Source organism: Papio anubis, unplaced genomic scaffold (assembly GCF_008728515.1).
Source record: "Papio anubis isolate 15944 unplaced genomic scaffold, Panubis1.0 scaffold681, whole genome shotgun sequence".
NCBI lineage: Eukaryota > Metazoa > Chordata > Mammalia > Primates > Cercopithecidae > Papio > Papio anubis.
In genome coordinates this window covers 19,285-39,859 of record NW_022167029.1, presented here as the reverse complement: position 1 = coordinate 39,859, position 20,575 = coordinate 19,285, and the positions used below count along the sequence as shown (strand labels likewise).

Sequence of the window (20,575 nt, the reverse complement as noted above, 5' to 3'; positions counted from 1 at the left end):
TGAGGGTAGGCCTATGAACGGGCCCCCTTAGAAGTTCTTTTATGGTCGAAGCCGAAGGGATGAAATAAGCCCCGGCCTCCTGTAGCGCTCCCAGGCTTAGGACGAGGAAATTCCCACCTAATAAATTTTGGTCAGACAGGTTGCCTGCTCTCAAACCCTGTTTCCTGATAAGATGTTATCAATGACAATGCATGCCGAAACTTCATTAGCAATTTTAATTTCGCCCCATCTTGTGGTCCTGTGATCTCGCCCTGCCTCCACTTGCTTTGTGATATTTTATTACCTTGTGAAGCATGTGATCTCTGTGACCCACACCCTATTTGTGCACTCCTCCCCTTTTGAAAATTGCTAATAAAAACTTGTTGGTTTTTCGGCTTGGGGAACAGCATGGATCCTGCCGACATGTGATGTCTCCCCCGGACACCCAGCTTTAAATTTCTCTCTCTTGTGCTCTTTCCCTTTATTTATTCAACCCAGCCGAGACACTTAGGAAATAGAAAAGAACACACATTAAACATTGGGAGTGGGTTCTCCCGATACTGCACCGGCAGAGTCCTGGGTGACATGCTGTCTCCTGCCAGCGGCTCCTGACTCCTGTTCTCTACAGGATGGAATTGAGAGGAGCAGGGCTGAGGCCTCTCAGTGCTGTTTATCCATCTAGCTGTGGTCTTCCTAAGTATCTCTATCAACTGGAGGCTGAAGGACTGTGGCTTCTCTAACCAAAAGAGCCTAGTGGGTTAACAACTGTCAAGAGCAGTCAGTGGTTCTGCAATACAATCCTCAGCCAAGGATCCCTCCTGTGTTACAGATGGATCAGCTAAAACAAGCCAACACTGAAGATAGAAAGAATGGGGTTAGGTTCATTGAAACCAGGGTAACACCTTTGGATGAGCTAAACACAAAGATGACACTGACCTTGAGAAAGTATAGAAGCTCAGAGACATGCCGGCAAAATGAAATCCCTGAGGAACTTTGTCGCTACCCAGAGAGATGTGGTTCAAATTAGAATGTCTGACAGATCACTCCCGGCATGTGCTGCATAGTTCTGTGAACGTGTCACACCTAACTTGGGTCCAATGTCTTCAGACTGAGCACAGGTTGCCATTGGCATGGTCTGAGAATAGGAATAGGGCCATGCCCACTGATCCATCCTATGTCTGGGCTTCCAAATGGAACTACAGTTTCATTCAAGCCTACATGTGCCTATAGGTCCTGCCTGCAGCAATGATATCTCTCAGCTTAGTAAGGGCTGCTTAGTGTGGGAATATGACTCCCATCTGGAAGACCAGGTGGAGCCTTATCACCGTCAAAGTAAAAAACCTACTGTCCATGTCAAGGACCAAGCTGACGTGCTGTTCCTCAAATGAGTAAAAGGCACTTCTGTAGTGCTGGAATGAGTCAGGTAATTCAAAGTAAGTTGAAGAAGTCGAATAATATCTATCCAATGAGTCCTGCAAGACTTCAGGCTCTTCCACTTCCATCAGCACGCCGTTGAGCCTGGAAAAGGAGACAAAACTAAAGAAGCAGCCAGGGAAAATCAGACACCACAGAGCCCCAACTAGATTTCAGGGGTAACATGAGGAAGTGGTTAAAAAAGAAAAAGGATAGATCCATTAATGAGGTAAAACAATTATTGCCTTTATGTTGGGATAGAACAGGGCCAGGTAGAAAACAATGAAAGAGAAAGACAGAGAGAGAGAGAGAGGCAGAGACAGAGAGAGACAGAGAGAGAAAGAGAGAGAGAGAAAGTGAGCTCAGTGAATTGGCCAGGTGACACACTGATAAGGGAGAAAAAGGACACTCTGAGTTGGTGCCCTCCTGACACACAGCAAACAGTGATCATGAAAAGAATGAGCTCAATAGTTTTCCATAAAATGTGCTCAAAATTCGATGCAGTCACCATGAGAGTACAGCTTTTGAGGTATGGTCAACCTGTGATACGTTAGTAAATGATAAGGGGAGGAAGAAATGGAAACCTAAACGTCTACTGCAATGAAAACCAACAGCAATGTCAGTAGGAGGAATTCAGCCTTCGTTGAAAACATGAAATCAAACACACTCTGTTTTCCCTGGATCTGTCATCTCCAGGTGTTAACACAGAACTAAGCATCCACAATTGCTGAAAGTTACCTGGGGCATGGTGGGTTTTGATCTTCTTCCCCTTCTTGGTACTTTTCAATTTCTGCAATAAATTCAGACATGGACAGACACATTAAGCTGATTCCCCTACACACATACAATCCACTGTCTAATCCTCACACAGGGACCTCAGGCGCCTCAGCATGAGAATACAACACTGTGAGAGACATATTTCCAGAGGCCTGAAGGCTGGTCATGATAGAGATTCCTTGGTTTTTGTCCCAGAAACTGTGGGTAAAATGTCCCTATTCTGGTAGATCGTTATCCCAATATCATTTGTCACAAGTTTGTGCAAACGGTTATGCCATATTTTTCCAATCAATTTAAAGCAAATGCCCTCAAATGATTTCTAGGAGAAAAACTGCAATATTTAGCCCTGTCTCATCAAATACTCAGATTGTTCATGGTTGTGAGGATTTTAGACACTGAAATTAGAGTGAAAAAGGAAATCGACAAACCCTTGAGTCAAATCATAGTTCTCTGAATTTGTCACATCTGCCCAGGTCCAATGTCTTGAGAGTAGAATCAGAGTGACACAGGCATGGCCTGAGACTAGGAAGACAGCCATGCTCACTGACCAATCCCATGTCTGGGCTTCCAGGTAGAACTAGAGTTTCATTCAACCTACATGTGCCTACAGGTCCTCACTGCACCAATGACATCTCTCAGCTCAGTAACGGCCACTTGGAGCAGGAATATGATCTCTATATGGAAGACTCAGTGGATCCTTATCACCTTCATAGAAAGGTACTCACCATCCACATCAAGAGAAAAGCCAATGTGTTGTTCCTCCAGTGAGTAAAAGAAATTTCTGTAGGGCTGGCAGGAGTCAGGCAGTTCAAGATAACTGGAAGGAGTTGAATAACATCTATCCAGTGAGTTCTGCAGGCTTCAGGCTCTACTAACTCCAGCGGCTCCCTGCTGAGTCTGGAAAAGTAGAAAAAGTAAAGAACAAGCCAGGGGAAATCAGACACAACAGAGCCCCAACTGGATTTCATGGGTAGCATAAGGAAGTGGTTAAAAAAGAAGAAGGATAGATTCATTAATGAGGTAACAAATTATTGCCTTCATGACGGGACACAACAGGGTCAAATGCAAAAGAATGAAAGAGACAGACAGACAGACAGACACACACACACACACACACACACACAGAGACAGAGAGAGAGAGAGAGAGAGAGAACAAGCTCAGTGAATTGTCCAGGTGACACACTGATGAGGGAGTCAGGACACTCTGAGTTAGTGCCCTCAGGACACACAGCATACAGTGATCATGAAAAGACTGTGCTCAATAATGTTCCATAAAATGTGCTCAAGATTCCATGCAGTCACCATGAGAATACAGCTTTTGAAGTATGGTCCACCTACAGTACGTTCGTAAATGATAACGGGAGGAAGAAATGGATACCTAAATACCTACTGTCATGAAAACCAACAGCAACATTAGTAGGAATAATTCAGGCTTGGTTGAAAAGATGTAATTGATATTGTCGGCCCGCTCTGTTTTCCCTGAACCAGGAGTCTCCAGGTGTCAACACAGAATTAGCTGTTTACAATTGCTCAAAGTTACCTGGGGCATGGTGGGCCCCAGATGAGCTAAAACAAGCCAACTTAGAAGACACAGAAAATAAGGATAAATTCAGTGAAACCTGGGTCACATCTTCCACTGAGAGGTAGACAAGGGTGACACTGGCCTTGGGCAGGCAGAGAACAGCACAGACATGCTTTGGGAATGAAACTCATAAGGAACTTAGTAGCTGGCAAGAGACATTTAATTCAGATGAGCTGATCTGACAGACAACTCCTGGGCATGTGCTGCAGAGCTTGGTGTGAGTTCGCCACACCTGCCTTGAGTTCAATGTCCTGAGAGTCGGTCAAGGGTGGCAAGGGCATGGCCTGAGACTAGGAAGAGAGCAAAGCCCACTGACCCACCCCATGCCTGTGCTTCAGACTCAACTCCAGAGTGATTGAAATCTACACTGATATATAGGTTCAGCCCACAGTGATGGCAACTCTCAGCCCAACCAGGGGCACAAGGCCCAAAGATTATGGGGTCCACCTGGGACATGAACTGGAGCTTTATCACCTTCACAATGGAGTACTCACTGCCTATGTCAAGAGCCAAGCCGACTTGCTGTTCCTCTAATGAGGGAAAGGTGCTCTTGTAAGACTGGTACGAGGCAGACATGTCAGGAGGAATTGAGAGAGTCAAATAACCTTCATCCCAAGACTCCTGGGGGCTTCCTCCTCTTCAGACTCCTGCAGATTCCTGATGAGCCAGGCAGGACAGAGATGACAGAAGATTTAACCAACAGAGATTAGACAACAAAACCCCCCAGATGATCTGATGGGAGACAGAATGGAGTGGTCACAGAAACCAAAGGCATTTTTCCTTCAAGAGAAATAAAACTATCCTTCTAAATGCAGGGTGGAGAGTGACTGCTCTGGGGACAGAGCAAAAATGGGCAGCACGTGCTCAGTATATTTGCCACAGATGAGCCAACGCAGGGCACCCAGACTCTCCCTGTAAACTACCGTCATGACTTGCAGCACAGAGAACTAACGCAGGGCTTCAACTACTTTGCATAAATTGGGTTGAATTTTGCATGCGGCATTCAAGTGAACAGAGCTCTTGAGGTAGTGCAGACACACAGCTTGTGTATTAAGGGCCCCATTTTTCCAATATTTTGATATAATATGTTTATTTTTCCAATTTCTTTTCTTGCACAAATACTAGCAAACATACTAACAACAAATGGGCAGAAAGCATATGTACGTCTCTCTCTGGATTTGAACACATGGGAGAGAACAGGCGACACCAAGAAATCCCTGTTTGAGGGTCTGGAGTGAACTTCCAGCAAACTCCAACAGACCTGCAGCTGAGGGACCTGACTGTTAGAAGGAAAACTAACAAACAGAAAGGGAAAGCATCCACACCCACAAAGGACGTCCACACCAAAACCCCATCTGTAGGTCACCAACATCAAAGACCAAAGGTAGATAAAACCACAAAGATGGGGAGAAACCAGAGCAGAAAAGCAGAAAATTCTAAAAACCAGAGTGCCCCTTCTCCTCCAAAGGATCACAGCTCCTCGCCAGCAACGGAACAAAGCAGGATGGAGAATGACTTTGACGAGTTGACAAAAGTAGGCTTCAGAAAGTCAGTAATAACAAACTTCTCTGAGCTAAAGGAGGATGTGTGAATCCATCGCAAGGAAGCTAAAAACCTTGAAAAAAGACTAGATGAATGGCTAACTAGGGTAAACAGTGTAGAGAAGACCTTAAATGATGGAGCTGAAAACCATGGCACAAGAACTACGTGATACATGCATAACCTTCAGTAGCCAATTCGATCAAGTGGAAGAAAGGGTATCAGTGATTGAAAATCAAATTAAGGAAATGAAGCAAGAAGAGAAGTTTAGAGAAAAAAGAGTAAAAAGAAATGAACAAAGCCTCCAACAAATATGGGACTATGTGAAAAGACTAAATCTACATTTGATTGGTATACCTGAAAGTGACAGGGAGAATGGAACCGAGCTGGAAAACACTCTACAAGATATCATCCAGGAGAACTTCCCCAACCTAGCAAGGTAGGCCAACATTCAAATTCAGGAAATACAGAGAACACCACAAAGATACTCCTCGAGAAGAGCAACCTCAAGATACATAATTGCCAGATTCACCAAGGTTGAAATGAAGGAAAAACTGCTAAGGGCAGCCAGAGAGTAAGGTACGGTTACCCACAAAGGGAAGCCCATCAGACTAACAGTGGATCTCTGGGCAGAAATCCTACAAGCCAGAAGAGAGTGGGGACCAATATTCAACATTCTTAAAGAAAAGAATTTTCAACCCAGAATTTCATATCCAGCCAAATGACGCTTCATAAGTGAAGGAGAAATAAAATCCCTTACAGACAAGCAAATGCTCAGAGATTTTGCCACCACCAGGCCAAATCTTACAAGAGCTCCTGAAGGAAGCACTAAACATGGAAAAGAACAACCTCTACCAGCCACTGCAAAAACACACCAAACTGTAAAGAACATCAATGCTAGGAAGAAAGTGCATCAACTAATGGGCAGAATAACCAGCTAATATCATAATGACAGGATCAAATTCACACATTAAAAATATTAACCTGAAATGTAAATGGACTAAATGCCCCAATTAAAAAACACAGACTGGCAAACTGGATAAAGAGTCAAGTCCCAGCAGTGTGCTGTATTTAGGAGACCCATCTCACATGCAGAGACACACATAGGCTTAAAATAAAGGGATGGAGGAAGATCTATCAAGCAAATAGAAAGCAAAAAAAAGCAGGGGTTCATATGCTAGTCTCCAATAAGACAGACTTTAAACCAACAAAGATCAAAGGAGACAAAGAAGGACATTATATAATGGTAAAGGGATCAATTCAACAAGAAGAGCTAACTATCCTAAACATATATGCACCCAAATGCAGGAGCACCCAGATTCATAAAGCAAGTCCTGAGAGACCTAAAAAGAGATGTAGACTCCCACGCAATAATAATGGGAGACTTTAATACCCCACTGTCAACATTAGACAGATCAACGAGACAGAAAGTTAACAAGGATATCCAGGACTTGAACTCAGTTCTGCACCAAGCAGACCTAATAGACATCTGCAGAACTCTCCACCCCAAATCATTGGAATATACATTCTTCTCAGCACCACATCGCACTTATTCCAAAATTGACCACATATTTGGAAGTAAAGCACTCCTCAGCAAACGTAAAAGAAGAGAAATCACAACAAACTGTTTCTTAGACCACAGTGCAATCAAATTAGAACTCAGGATTAAGAAACTCACTCAAAACCGTACAACTACATGGAAACTGAACAACCTGCTCCTGAATGACTACTGGGTACATAACGAAATGAAGGCAGAAATAAATATGTTCTTTAGAACAATGAGAACAAAGATACAACATACCAGAATCTCTGGGACACATTTAAAGCAGTGTGTAGGAGGGAAATTTACAGCACTAAATGCCCAGAAGAGAAAGCAGGAAAGATCTAAAATTGACACCCTTAACATCACAATTAAAAGAACTAGAGAAGCAAGAGGAAACAAATTCAAAAGCTAGCAGAAGACAAGAAATAACTAAGCTCACAGCAGAACTAAAGGAGATAGAGACCCAAAAAACCCTTCAAAAAATCAATGGATCCAGGAGCTGATTTTTGAAAAGATCAACAAGAAAACCCTGTTTGGCTCATTCACCAGGCTGATCTGATTGCAAGTGCCTATACTGAGAGGACTATGAAATTAAAACAAATACAAGTGCCACAAATAACATACAACATTGTTAATAAGGACAATTTGTAGCTGGGTGAACAGAAGAAATAGTTCTATTCATCACCTCCCCTTTTTTTCCTCAATCTACAATCTCCAGGTGTCACTACTGAATTAACAGCCCACAGTTCCACAGCATTACCTGGGAGACACTGGCACTTTTTCTTCCTCTTCCTCATCATCACTTTCATTTTCTGTAAATAAATTCAGAGAAGCATGTCACATTAAGCAATTCACACTTCACATATGACCAAATCAGTGTCCAGTCATAGCACAAGGATATAACTATTCTCAGTGCAAGAATATGAATTCTGACAGGAATATTCTAGGGTGCCCTAGATAAAGTCTGGTGAGAAGTAGATGACCCAGCTTTCCAGACTCACAGGCCAAAATCTCCCTCTACGTGTACACCATAATGCCATATTCCCTGCCTGAGTCAAAGTTAAACAAAATTTTTCCCAAAAAACTCTCCAGAAATTGGTCAAACAGTTTTCTTGGAGTGTTGCTGCAATACTGACTTATATCACCAGGTAACATGGACATTAAATGTTTAGAGGCATCTATACATGAAACTCGACTGACAAATTTGAACAATTCTTGCTTTAAAAAGAATCTGTGATTTGGGAGGCCAAGACAGGTGAATCATTTGAGGTCATAAGTTCAAGACCAGCCTGGCCAATATGGGGAAACCCCGTCTCTACTAAAAACACAAAAATTAGCCAGATGTGGTGGTGTACACCTGTGATTCCATTTACTCAGGAGACTGAGGCAGGAGAATCACTTGAACCTGGGAGGCAGAGGTTGCACCAAGCCAAGATAGTCCCACTGCCCTCCAGCCTGGGTGACAGAGCAAGACTCCGTTGCGAAACAATATATGTGTGTGTGTGTGTGTATGATGCTACAAAGAAACATTAGATCAGCCATTGCATTGATGGGGTGGAGAAACGGGGTCCAGCCTTGCTTTATGGAAATACATCAGCAAAGTAAAGAAGAAAAGTTTCCATCCTGATTTCAGGGTGACTGTGCCGCTAAGCAAGCTGACTAAAAGGAGATCAAGATTAAAGCTGAGAGCAGTGAAGCCTAGGGAACAATATTTCCAGATACAAAGGCAAGGCTGCCAGCTTCCTTAAAAAGGCATAGAAACTCCATGAACATTGTTCAGGGACCGGTGACTTAATCAAAGATGACAAGAGATACTGAATCAAAGCTAGGAGGTCCGACAGATATTTCCTGTGCACCTCCTGCACTCAGGTGACTATGAGATTGTCAAACTTGCATGGGGTCCAGAAAGTTCATACTGGGGACTGGCAGACAAAGGCATGACATGAGCTGAGAAGGACAAAAAAACTCCCTGATATCTTTTTAGAATCCCATCGCAGTTTTTTTATTCAAACCAATTTGTGTGTATAGAGCCTGTCTTCAGAGTTTATCTTCCTCAGCCTAGACAGAGGTAGGAGACATAAGGAAAACAGAGGCTACCTGGGATAATATGTACAGCATCCTCCCACTCATCATGAGAGGATGAGTCAATGAGAGTTGAGTCGACTTCGTCTTCCACAAATGTGATCTGGGTATTCCTGTGTGGCTGGTTGGAGTCATAAGGGCCGTGGCTATTTGAATAAGTGACGGCACATTCCTCCAGTGAGTCCCAGGGACTTCCCTTTCTTCAGCCTTCTGCACCTCCCTGATGAGCAAGGTGGGATAGAGAAGAAAGAAGATGAAACACAGAGGGATTGGACCCCAGGGAGTCCTAGCTGGTTTTGACAGGAGGCATTAAGAGAGAGGCCCCAGAAAGCAAACAGGAGGTTCCCTTTAAGAAGTGACAGGCAATCCTCTTCTCTCTGCAACAGAGCATGGCTGCCATGGGAGCCAGAGAGGAAGAGAGCAACTGGTGTTCATTGCACTGGACAGACAGGAGCTGAGGAGGATGAAGACTCAGCTATCCCTGTACAGTACAGACATGACACTCAGCACACACAGAGAAACACAACAGCTGCCACACCCTGTGTCTAAGCTGGGTTGAATTTCACATACTGTGGCCAAGGGAATGCAGGCTTTGGGCCCATCGTAGATGCCAGAGAGGGTGCGCCTCCTAGACCCTTTTCATATGTTACCACCCATTACTTGCTCCTGAGTATTCAGTGTTACCTGGGGGCACATGAATCCTGTACTTTCTCAGCTTCCTCAACTTGAACATCTTCATCCTCATCTTCGTCATTTTCTGTAAATACAGAAGTGTTCGTTCAGGTATTTCCCACTTCACACTCTGCAAGCACAGTCAGCCCAATGTACACAGAGACACGAACGTCTAGGCGTGGGTCACCGTTCAGCTGAAAGCTTCCTTTACAAGTTTTATCTTTTAACAAAATGCCCCATGCTGTTTCCTATCCTTTACTAGTACTACCATCTGGAGGGCTACCCTCTGCGACACGGCCAAATATTGAAAAGCGACCTTTTGTTCTACATCACTTGGAGGCTTGTGCAGCTTCTCTGGCGGCCTTTGGCAGCTGTCTCCTCTCTCATCCCACCTCACAGATCTGATTCCCAGGCATGGGCTTGGTGTCCTGTCACAGTTTGCATTTAGAAACTAATTCTTTCTTAGAGAGAGGACAACTTGTCCCACAGCCCCTTCTATACATCAGGAGACTGCACAGTCTCCACGTGGCTTCTGCTGTGTTATTCAGGACATTCTTCCATGGGGAGTGCTCCAGCCTGAAGCTCCTTCCTACCACCAACAAATGCCCCTGGGACATCAAGTGCTCTCTCCAACACCACCACACAGCAAGGGCTTCATCTCATTTTGAAAACAGTCGGCGTTCCCACATTTGATGCTTCCAAGTAGACCCTTGCAAGAGACAATTTGGCTGCCTTTGCAGATGGAGAGAGAGAAACTCAGGAAGGATAAATCACTCCTCACCAACAGCTATTAAGAACATTGCTGAAGAGACGGCCTGGGAACCTTCATTAATATTCTTAGTCCAGAGCTCTTTTCACTCTTCTTAACAAGCCGGCCCACTGCCAGCCTCCCTTCCTGTCCTTTAAAACTAGATAGACGCTGCCTCTTGTTCCAGCAAAGACCACCTTCCATCAAGGATGAGGGACATTTGCAATATCAGGACCCTCCAACCCCATGGGTTTCCTAGCTCTGTTCTACCCAGAAGTCCTGGTCATGTCATGGCCACATATGTTTAGGGTGGAAAAGTCCCACCGATACAACTGCCGGGCTGTGAAAGTGTGGAGGTCTGAGTCTCTCATAAGCCTGGGGTTTTGGGTCATCAGGGCCAATGGCCACCTTTACCTGGGCTGAGCTGGACAAGGTGCCATGCCACCAGCCTACACCCCTCAGCCAGCTGTTCGAGGCCCTGCCTGGACTTGTCCAAGCCATCTGGAGTGGGGAGGGCCTGGAGATGCTGGAGTCGTAATGAGCGTGGAGTATTTCTCCCTCCCGTGAATCTCTTCCCTAATCCGGGCCCAGCTCTCGTGCCTGAGAGAGTGAACCATGGACTTACATTGCCTAAGGTGAGAGGGTAGAGAACATTTAACAGGGAAAGTGGGATGATGATCAGTTCAATATTGCAAATATAGCCTCTGAGACAATGTCCTCAAGGAGACCTCCAAGCAGAAGGTCAGCACATGTTTGTGCTGAAATGTCTGTACAAGAGAGAAAGCATAGGAAAATGGTTTTACAGGTTTCCTCTTGTATCAGAGAGGACTTATAAGATCCTTGATGATATTCCATTCATCTTTCTCTGTAAACAAAAGTAGGTGCTTTCCCAATTCCGCTTCAAAAGACATCTTTCAGTTCTCACCCTGGCCACGACATTTCCATGTGAAATACGTGATAGTGCATCTTGGCGCTATAGATACAAAAGCCATACAAAAATGAGGCCAGGTGCAGATGGGGCGAATTCGAAAAAGATGAAAGAAGAAAAAGATCACAGGCCGTAGAAGGCAACATTGATTGAGTGAAAGAATGAGACGTTCCAGCCAGTCAGGAGGTGATTCTGACCTCAAGTGGGTAAGTGGGGTGGTGGATGGTACACCATTTTGAGTATACTGGAAATGCTGCCATGGTTTGCACTTTGATTAATTTCGTGTTATGTAAATTTCACCAACAATTACTTGTTTGAAAAGAAAACAAGGCTCTGAGAAAACAACTGCAACCTATAACTTATTATTATCCTTGTTCTCTGTTTGATAAATATTTGTGTGTCGAGCCTGCCATGGTAATTCCTTCCCTTCCTGACTCAGCTTAGCTCTTACTTCTCCCCCGCCAAGCTGCTGTACTGAGATTTTACACACCTGCCCACCTGCCTGCCCCACGGGGCCCCCACCTGAGCTCCTCAGCTTGCTTGAGCTGCTCTCAAGCAGCTTCTCGCCCCTTGAACTGCAGCTCATCCCTCAGCATAGACGGCGAGGTCTTTGCACCTTTCACCTGAGAAAGACAGGAGACACGCCTGCCTCAGTGGAAGGCTGGACATGCTGCCGTGGTCACTGCCTCAGGGCAGGAGGCAGGTTCATCCCAAGGACAAACCGTCCCCGCCACTCAGGCTCTAGGCAGGGGATTTCCACATCTTTACTCTCAGTCTCCCGGACTTCTGGCATCTGATCCTCCAAAAATTTAGAGACGGAAGAAAAGAGAAACTCAAGGGCACATCAAGGAACTTGACAAGATGATTCAACCACAACGAAGTGGAGTCAGAACTCTCACAGCCCTGAGGTCTGAGTCTGAATGCAGGGCCGCTTTCCCAAGCCTTCAGCCTCTCCTCTAAAACACCTCTGCACGTGGGCCATGAAGCAGTGCGATTTTGTGGGTCGGAAGGCCCCTAGGACTATGGACTGATGGTTTCCCCTTTACTGGGAATTTCAAGGACAAGTATGTCAAAGATTTTAAATTACATCTTCAGGATAAGATTTTAAGAATCGTATCTGAAACATAAAGTATGAGACATAAGACCATAAGGCCATGAAGGAAATATGCCCCAATACTAATAAGTTTGTGTTAATTTAGAAACAGTAGAATGAAGAACTACTGTATAGTGCTTGCATCGGTGCCAGTAAGCTCTAGAGATTGATAAGAAATAGCCTACATGTAATTCACTGCAGCAATTTCATAGAGGTAGGTATTATTGTAGTACCCCAGAACAGATGAGGAAACTGAGGGACAGACAAAGACAAGCAACTTGATGGAGTCCAGGATAGAGGCCCAGGTCCCTGCTCTGCCCACTGCATGCTACTTCCACACATTGTCGGGTGCGATCTTTCTTCCTCTTAGGAACAAGAGCCCAGCCCCAGGAAGCAGGACTTCCTCCTCACCAGGGTACTCTCTGCTTTTTATTTATTTATTTTTGACGACCTTCCCTGTCGCCCAGGGGCTGGAGTGCAATGGCACGATCTTGGCTCACTGCAACCTCCTCTGCCTCTGCGCAAAAGATTCTCCTGTACTCCTTGTGACTCCCGAGTAGCTGGGATTACAGGTGCCTGCCACCACGCCCAGCACTTTTGTATTTTTAGTGAGACGCTGGGTTTCTCCATGTTGCCCAGGCTAGTCTCAAACTCCTGACCTCATGATTTGGCCCCACCTCAGCCCCTCAAAGTGCTTTGGGATTACAGGAGTGAGCCACCTGCACAGCCCCTACTCCCTGCTCTTTGATGCCATCACTTTACAGATACCACAGGTTCTGTATAGGAACAATGCCTCCTTTGAGCTCCCTCAGAGCCGGTACTGGGTACTATCACCAACTTTCCGCTGGGGTCACTAGAACAGAGCTTTACCCTACTGGGCCTCACCAGAAGCTTGAACTGAATAAAAGTTCACTAGTCCCAGACATTTAGGAACAACAGACTAGGATACATTTGTCTGCAGGATCTTATATAGTACAGAGAGGATTCTTGAAAACATGATTGAGACTCTGGAGAAAACAGGTCCTTCTCTGCCTGTGTCAGAAAATCAACAACTGATTTGAACCCAGTCCCACCCCCACCTGACTGCAAACATGGAAAGCTACTAAATACTTTGGTACCTCTGTCTTCCAACCTTAACAAAATGTTAAAATACCCATTTCTGTTTCTTACAAGTACAGGAAGGAAGAAATTATTTTTGATGGAGAGAGTACTTGTTCCTCAAAGAGAAGATAGGATGTCATTCATCACTTTCTATGATGGTGAGCCCAGAGACTGGGGAGAAGAAACGCCAACACGATGGGTTGCACCAGGAAATCAACAGGTTTAGTCAGGACTGAGGGATGTCAGTAACTGAAATTCTTAACTTACTGAAAAAACGTGATCACTCCCCACAACACTTTAGGATCCTTAACCACAAAATAAGTTCGAGGTGCCTGAGCTCAGAGTTGCAGGCACTGCCAGTGACTCAGAGTTTGACAAGAGTGAGGGAAGATTGTCGCCAGCGCTACAGGTAACCGTCTGCAGTTGCACAACAGAATTAGAAGGTGGGGGCACGTGGAATCTGTGGGAGCCTCTGCATCTCCAATTGCCCAGGTTTGCTGAAACACAGGAACCTCTGGTCTCACCTTTTGAGGGAATCTCTACCAATGTGGGTCATTCCTTCAGCATTCACTCGTGTATTCGTGTACTCCTTGTAACAATGGTACAGACTCCATCTCTTTGCCAATACATCTAAGTATTAGCTCCTACTGCTTTAGCTCTTGTCTGTACAAAATCATCAAGGCAGAAACAGTTTCCCAACAGGTTATATTTTCTTTTTTTTTTTTTTTGAGACAGAGTCTCGCTTAGTCGCTTTGTATTGAGTGCAGGCCATCTCGCTCACTGTGCAGCTCCCACTCTCCCAGGTTCACTACCTCCCAAGCACAGCCTCCCCGGGAGTAGCTGGGACTACAGGCCTCACCACTCCTCGGGCCTGCTAATTTTTGCATTTTAGAGACAGAGTTTCACCGCAGTTAGCCAGGATGGTCTCGATCTCCTGACCTCGGATCCGCCTCTCACTTTGCCTCCCAGTGCTGGGATTACAGGCTGAGCCACCGCTCTGGCCACAAATAAATCATTCTCTCTTTTTTGAGACGGAGTCTCGCTTTCTGTCGCCTAGGTTGGAGTGCAATGGCTCGGATCTCAGCCTCACTGCAAGCTCTGCCTCCCCGGTTTACTTCATTCTTCTGCCTCAGCCTCCCGAGTAGCTGGGACTACAGGTGCCCACCACATCGCCTCGGGCTAGTTTTTTTTTTTTGTATTTTTTAGTAGAGAGACGGGTTTCACTGTTAGCCAGGATGCATTTCATCTCTGACCTCGCAGATTCGGCCTCTGCCTCGCCTCCCCAAAGTGCTGGATTACAGGCTTGAGCCACCAAGGCCAGCCTAGCCACTGCCACCAAGCCTATTATATTTTCTTAATGGTGTCATGAAGTTTCACCCCACCTGCTCTAAGTTAAAGCAGATTTTAAGGTTTTCCATTGTATAAGATATCAGACTTTTAGCCTGCCCTGATATCCTCTGGTCTTCTGCAGCCTTTTTCCTGTATCCACTCAGAAAGTGAATGAATAATTCATTTTAAAAATGTTTTCTTTCCTGTCTCAGTATTCTTCTCTTGCTGCATCCCATTTTATGTTGATTTCTTTTCTCAGTGGGGCACCATCTTGGGCTTCTAATAATTTCAGACCAGCTCTTTTGGCATCCCTACATCCAAAGCTCTTTCCTCTTATGTGGGTTGGATTAGTTTTTTAATGTCACTGAGCACCTCATTTTATACTTCATTACCAATGGATGTCATTCTAGTGCCACAAGACCTCTTTTCAAGGTATCAAGTGATCAAAATCATTTATATAGAGGTCTCCTGAAAACATGTGTGACCATCTATCTTGGGAATTTTTGTAAACCTGAGGCTATTTTGTTGTTTCCATTTTGTTTTCCCATATACTGAAAAACAGGGCCATGAGCAGTTCTGTGGAATATGGTTTGGATGTATATTTTGTTGAGCTGGAATTAACACCATTGATTTTGGTTGCATTCCACTAACAGAACATGGCAAGATCAAGGTTCTGGTCAGGGCTGATGGTGATCTCAGTGTTGCTGTGCAATAGAAGGTGAGTTTGAGGAGAGGAACGAGAAAGAGTGACCCCCTGAACCACCTCCTCACTTCGTAGCTTCATTCCCACCTAGGTTTTGTAGAGCCTGGAACTTGGAAGACTGTGTTGCAGCCCGTCTCCTAAGATTGGCTGGTGGACTTGGGAAGCCTGAGCTGAGGTGTAGTGGGTGTGACCCTCTGGGCTGCCCAGCACTGCGGGAAGTGAAGGAAGGAGAACTTGGATCAACTTCATTTGAAAGTATCCTGCTCTGCAGCCCACACCGGGCCCTCTAACACACACCGTAAGAATATTGCTTTGAGAGGTATGAAAGGTTTTAAGTCGATTGCATTATTTTCTCTGGGGGTCTGGGAGACCTTGTGGATATTCTGTGTTAGAATGAAATCTCTCAAGTTTTCTAAATGATAAACTGTTCACAAAGTTGGCTTTATTTATACAGGTCACACAGGGATGAGCGCCTTTGAGCACTGCAAGCAATCACAATAATTATTCAGTAATTCGTTCATAATAGGATCATAATTCAGTAAATATTCATAAAATTATTTAGTAATTATTCATTGACCACCCATAAAGCATTTTGTTCAAAATTCCTGTGCTCATATTTGGACATTGTATCTTCTGATTTCATAATCCCATACAAAGCTAATATCCAAGGCAACAGTAAGAAACCTGAAGAAGAGGGATGCCAGCAAACCATGATTTGGCCATATTTCCATTTTTGGTTTTTGTGGATGCTGGAAGAATGAGCAGAATGAGTCACAGGAAGAGAATTCATTCCTGCATTATTTTCCCCAGGACAGGTGTGTCCTCCTAGAGTACTGGGACCAAAATTCCTAAGTGTCTGCAACTCCGTTTAACAGGCAGCCGGAAATAACCCCTATCACCTGGAATTTCCCTGAACTTTGAACATGCAAGAGAAGTATGAGACTTGGGTCTCCCTTGGGCTGTGTTTAGACCCACTCTTCTAAGGAATACCAATGATCTCTAAGACATTTGCCTTTTATAACCACAATGTATGTTTTATGGAGAAGATTTTACACTTTGCTCTATTTAGAAAGAATAAATATGAGCAATGGTTTAGGTTTCATGTCCTGGACTTAATATTTTTCTGATTTCTGTTTTGAGATTATATTCTCATGTAAATAGAAAAATACTTAATATTTCATAAGGCCAAGTTTGTTATTAGTTTGAGTTTTTGAAGATGAAGCACAAACTTTTGATTTTATCTTTGTCTGTCCCCATCAGCGCCACTCATTGTCTCTCAGTATGACCTAGACTTGCCTCTGCAGTGCCCTGTCCTGCTGGAGCCATCTCCACGCACTGCTCCACCTATCAGTGATCTGTGGCTCCTCCCAGGCTCCTGAAATGGGTATTGTGATCAGGACGTCAGACACATTCCAGACACAAAGGCAACCCACACTGTAGAGCAGGCAGCTGTGTTCCCACTTCCCTAATGTTCCAGTGATGTCCTAAAACTGCAAGGAACACTTTCCCTTTTTAGGGGTCTGTTGTTCTTGTCTCAATGCCTCTGATCTAGTGAACACAACTGTCCTGAAAGTGAAAGAACTTGCTAAATTTCTGGTTTCTTGTTAGGTAGCTAGAATAGATTTATAAGACTTCCTTACTTCTACCCATGACTGGCTGAAGTTTGAATTCTTAGCAGGGGAATATTCCTTTTGTAAGCTGCTTAGAAAGATTGGCCATGTTGCTGTGCTAAAGAGGTAAACTTAATTTCTACTCAAAGCATGCTTGAATTTGAAACTAGGGCCTAATGTTCCAAAGTTGGACTACTGCCTCTGCAAGTATGTCCCGAAGGGCTCCTGTCTCTGCTGTACTCAAAATAAAGTTTGAATGGGAGTCCGCAGCAAGCTTCAGATCTCCTTTTACTTCTCTAGGTTCCCCAACAGTTTCTGCTCTGGCTTTAGAGACTGCATTGAAAATAATATTCTGTTCTGCTGTTGTGTTTTGGCTCTTGGAATGATGTGAGGATGCAGCTACTCTCGTGCTGATCAGAGTAAGAAACACCTGGGAGTCAGTGCAAATACAAGTTCATTGTCCTCCCAGGGAATTCTGATTCAGAGGGCTCAGGTGGGGCCTGAACGTTTGTTAACATGACCCAGATGCTGCTAGTCAATCTGGGGACCTGCTGATAGCATCGACCTTTACAGTTTATGGATGATTCCCTTCTTGGTTTTGTTGATGAAGAAACTGAGGCACAGAGAGTCTGTAACTTGCCCAAGTTCCCTTTTACAAGTCCTGAGCCAGATCTCAGGTGCAGCAGCCTTCTTCTTCCCATCCCTTCCCACATTTTCCACTGGTTATCAGTTCTTTCCCAAGGTATGTTTCTCTCCCTATACCTCATTTCTGAAAAAAGAAAACTGGAATTTAACTTCTTTCATCTAATACATTTCCTCACAACATGCTGCCAGCATCGTATTCTGGCCACTTACTATTAAAGTGAGATTTTTTTTTTTTTTTTGAGACAGGGTCTTGTTCTGTCACCCAGGCTGGAGTGCAGTGGTGATTACAGATCACTGCAACCTCGAACTCCTGGGCTCAAGCGATCCTCCTGCCTCAGCTTTCCAAGTAATTGGAACTGTAGACACACATCACTATTTCTGGCTAATTTTTTATTTTTCCTAGAGACAAGGTCTTGCTTTGTTGCTCAGACTGGTTTTGAAATTCTGGCCTCAACCGATCCTCTCACCTAGGCCTCCAAAAGTGCTGGGATTACAGAAGTGAGCCCCTGAGCCTGGCCCTGAAATGTTTTTTTTTTTAATGAAAATACAAGACATGGAGATGTGGAAAGACACCTTGCTTTATTACTGTTGTTATTAGTATTATTATTTCTACAGTATAATTCATATATCACAAAATTCACCATTTTTAAGCATACATTTCAGTGTCTTTTACCATATTCCAAAAGTTTTGCAACCATCGCCACTACCTAATTCCAGAATATTTTCATAATGCCAGAAAGCATGCCTGTATCTATGGGCAGTCACTCTCCAATTCCCCGCTTCTCGCGGTCTCTGACAACCACTAATCTACTTTCTCTATACACAGATGTACTTATTCTGGGCACTTCCTCTATATGGAATAACAAAGTGTGGCATTTTACATCTGCTTCTCAGCATACTGTTCTCAAGTTTCATCCTTTTTAGCCTGCATCAGTACTTCAACCTTGTTATGGCCAAATAATATTCCACTATATGGTTATACCACATTTTGTTTATTCATCAACTGATGGTGGTTTAAGATGTTTCCACTTTTTAACTATTATGAATAATGCTGCTATGAACAGCTTTGTATACAGAGTATACAGAGACTGCCAGGCTGAGGGAAGATGCAAGAGAATAGAAGAGATGCTCTCAGGGAACAACAGACCACATGGCCCCAGAGTCAGGGGCAGCATCAGCCACTGTCGGCTGCTCATTTTCCCAGACAGAGACCACAAGCCTCAGCCATGCTTTGCTTCTGCAAGATGCTTCTTCAGCTTTTCAATAAACCTGCCTGAATTTAAGCTGACGGGGTTTTATTTCTCCTTCATCATAAATGAAATTCTTCACCACAACAATCTCCAATGAATTGTGGGCACAGCAGGCAGGCCCATCCCTGCTTCTGTTCCACTATCTCCCCTGTAGGTTGAAAATGAGGAGGTACTGAATTACCTCCAAATGTTCCTCTGGCTCTGATAATCTGTTATTCTGGTTTCTTTTCAGCTACTTTGTTTTTGGAAGCATGTGTCCTAAGGCGTCCGGTTGAACCACCTTTGTCTACTGTGTCCAGGCATTCCTGGTGGTATTTCAGATAAGACACTCTTGGGTTACTGCACTCACAACCTCTGAACCAATTCTATGACCATCTGTTTCATGGTCGTTGTTGTTTGCTCATCTTATGTATGTATATGAGGATAGTATGGCAAACTTGGCACGTTACAAATTGAAATACCCCAAAAGGCACTGCACAGTGTCCTTAAGATGCATTAATGGCTTTTCCTTGGAATGCAATAGTAATTCACCAATAAAATTCATCTAAAGAATGCTTAGAAAACTGTTGAACAAGGGACATCATCATTTAAAGTGATATGAAGAAACCTTCTCAGCTAAGCATATGGGCTAGATTAGAGAGAAAAAATAAAGGACCCATCTCTGCCCTGAAAAACTACTGGTAGCATCTTTCAGAAAGTTCTCTTTTTTTTTTTTGAGACGGAGTCTGCCCCTGTAGCCCGGCTGGAGGCAGTGACCGGATCCCAGCTCACTGTGCTCCTCACCTGGTTTGCGTTTCATTCTCCTGCCTCAGCCTCTGGAGTAGCTGGGACTATAGGCCTCACCACCTCGCCCTCCCGCTAGTTTTTGTATTTTAGTAGAGATCGGGTTTCACCAGAGTTAGCTTGCAGGATGGTCTCATCTCCTGACTGATCCGGCCTGCCTCGCCTCCCAAAGTGTCAGGATTACAGGCTTCTGAGCCACCGCCACCAGCTGAGCACGCGACTCTGAGTACGCACCTTTGATCCATAGGCTCACATTTTGATCCTGTCCGGCGGCTGCTTCTGGCATTAACATTTGACTTCAACCAGTAAATCTTAGCAAGATCTGAGTTCTCCAGGTATGATATTACTTTGTTTGACCATCCTTATTCAAGGGCCACCAAGAAGGAACAAATACCATTTACCCTCCCAAAGGAAAAGTTTCACTGAATGAGACACTTTCTACCATGACCCCAGGGCCCCCAAGGTGCCCTGTCTACCTGGAGTGCCCTATGTGGTCTCGACAGAAGCTCATGCTGGTCCCAGGATTCCTTATACGATTCACCTCCTTCCTGAATCCCAACTTCATGGTGGTGGGGATGACAGGGTGTCCTGTATCCCATGCTCATGTCCCTGAAGTCATCAGCCTGTCTCCAGCTAGAAAAAATTACATGTATATAGAGAGGCCTCTTTGGAAGTAGCAAAAGCTTTCTCACCTTCAGACACTAATGGTTGGAATGTACAATAGTATACACACTTTGGGGAAAAATGTCTGGCATCTTCTTACAGAACTAAACAACTACCTATTCTATGACTCAGTAA

The 20,575-nt window shown here is 44.4% G+C and overlaps 1 pseudogene across 1 annotated transcript; it reads right to left on the bottom strand.

Annotated features, from left to right (window-relative positions):
* Window positions 1–279: 279 nt before the first annotated feature.
* Window positions 280–11,859, bottom strand: LOC101025752 (annotated as a pseudogene). Its single transcript, XR_004181764.1, has 9 exons — window positions 11,786–11,859; window positions 10,750–10,965; window positions 9,600–9,672; window positions 8,931–9,135; window positions 7,594–7,645; window positions 3,999–4,408; window positions 2,895–3,066; window positions 2,131–2,182; window positions 280–1,497 (listed from the first exon to the last, which is right to left on the bottom strand). The product of XR_004181764.1 is annotated as a neuroblastoma breakpoint family member 3-like (transcript).
* Window positions 11,860–20,575: the final 8,716 nt, after the last annotated feature.